Here is a 2413-nt window from a genome sequence, read left to right as displayed (position 1 = left end):
TTGCACTCCAAGAATCTCATGGTATACCAAGGAAGAAGACACTGGTAAGAATAGTAACATTTATTAAATGCTTTACATAGGTTATCTCATTTAATCCTTACAGCAACTTTACTGTTATATTTTGATGTAGTGATGAGGAAATTTGTTTGAGTTAGCAACTTCCCCAACTCGAATTCAAAATCAGGCAGATTACCCTGGCTGGTGTGGCTAAGTTGGTTGAGCATCATCCCATGCACCAAGAGGTCACTCACTGGATTACCGGTCAGGGCATATGCCCAGTTTGTGGGCTCGATCCCTGGTAGAGGGTGTGCAGGAGGCAGCCAATTGATGTTTCCCTCTCTCTCTCAAACAAAAACGTATTTAAAAAAATCAGGGAGCTTGCTAGGAAAGCCCCTGCAACTGCAGCACCACCCTGACCACTTTGATGGGTGACATAGAATCTAGACAAGTGCATTGGCGGAAAGAAGCTCCATAGAGCAGGGGGATATTTGAGTTGGGCCTTGAAGGATGGGTAGAAAACTAACTTTTCTCACACCCCCTTAGTATACAGTGTAGTGAAGAGATAGTGGTGAGTTCGAATCTCAGCTCCACCATCTTCCCAGCTGAATAACTTGCATTTATCTTCTTTGACCCTCAATTTCCTTAATGGTTAAATGGGGACAATGAAAACCGCTGAAACACCAAGGGGAATAAATGTGATTGGATATAAAAATATCCAGCGAGGTGTCTGGCAGGCAGCATAGGAGCTCAGCGGTTGAGATTGTGGACAATTGGATATAATAGCTACAGCAAGTCCCTACAGAGCACTTATCACATGCCAGGCACCATTCCAAGCACTTGACATAAAATTACTTATCAATGATCCTATTAAAAAGATACTATTTTTAGACCCATTTTACAGAGGAGAAACTGAAGCACAGAGAGGTTAAAAAGTTATCTGAGCTAGCCTGGCCAGTGTGGCTCAGTGGTTGAGCATCGACTTATGCACCAAGAGGTCACTGGTTCAATTCCTGGTTAGGGCACATGCGTAGGTTGTGGGCCGATTCCTAGTTGGGGTGTGCAGGAGGCAGCCAATTGATGTTCTCTTTCATTGATGTTTCTATCTCTCTCTCCCTCTCCCTTCCTCCTCTCTCTTTCTCTCTATCTAAAATCAATAAAGAAAAAAAAAGTTATCTGAGTCAGCAAATGACAGAGGCAGGGTTGGAACCCAAGCAATCTGACCCCAGAGTCCCCTGTACATAGTACTTGACTCTACTGCCTTAATTGCAGAAAGTGGGGTTGAGACGGTCAGCCAGCAGCACCACAGAATCAAGAGTGGGAGGAGGGAAGTGTGTCATCAGGAGAGACCTTCTGGAGGCTCCATGAAGGTGGCATTTGAGCAAGGACCTGAAGGAGGCAAAGGAGTGGGTATTGCAGGAATTCTGGGGACAGAATGTTTTGTAGAGGGATAAGAGCAAGTGCAAAACCCCGAGGCAAGGTGTGTTTGGCATGTTCAAGGAATAGCAAGGAGACTATATGGCTGGGGTTGAGAGCAAAGCAGAGAGTATTAAGAGAATGTCAGAAGTGTGTGTTGGGGGGGTGGAAGGAGAAGAACACGTCTCTACCCATCTTCAAGATTAGTGTGTGTCTGTTATAAAAAAACATGAGTATAGAATGCAAAATATGCATGCTTTTCAAAGTTCGAAGATGAGACTTGAGGTCAATGTGCTTATGGACCCTCCCCTGCATAAACATTCTCTCCCTCTGTCATCCCCCTCCCCAGACCAGCTCTGCCCATCCATGTGAGTGAGCCACATGGGAGCGGACACTGGGAAATGTTGGTGTGAGTGGCTGTGACCAAGTTTCCTTTCTTTTTTTTTTTTTTTATCCTCACCCAAGGACATTTTTCCATTTTTTGTTCAGGTAGAGTGGGAGGGAGAGAGAGGAACAGAAAGAGAGAGAGAAACATCGACGTGAAAGGAACACATCGAGTGGCTGCCACCCGCACGGCCGACCAGGGCCGGGGACAAACTGCAACCGAGGTACGTGCCCTTAGCGGGAACCGAACCCGGGTCTCTCTGGACCACAGGCGGACGCTCTAACCGCTGAGCCAAACCGGCCAGGGCCAAATTTCCTTTCTTTCTTTTTCTTGATTGATTTTAGAGAGAGAGGAAGGGAGATGGAGAGAGAGATAGAAACATTGATGAGAGAGAACGTCGATTGGCCGCCTCCTGCATGTCCCCCACTGGGGATTTGGCCCACAACCTGGGCATATGCCCTAACTGGGAATCGAACTGGCGACCTTTTGATGCATGGGTCAGCACTCAACCACTGAGCCACACTGGCCGGGCCTATGACCAGGTTTCCAAGAAGAGCCTCTGGGTCTGGGCCTGGGAGATCATCACTACCTCAGGGCTCTGTGGAGGGTAATGCC

This window comes from Molossus molossus, unplaced genomic scaffold (assembly GCF_014108415.1).
Source record: "Molossus molossus isolate mMolMol1 unplaced genomic scaffold, mMolMol1.p scaffold_m16_p_12, whole genome shotgun sequence".
Taxonomy (NCBI): Eukaryota; Metazoa; Chordata; class Mammalia; order Chiroptera; family Molossidae; genus Molossus; species Molossus molossus.
The sequence above is the reverse complement of the archived record's forward strand: the minus strand, read 5'-3'. Positions refer to the sequence as shown.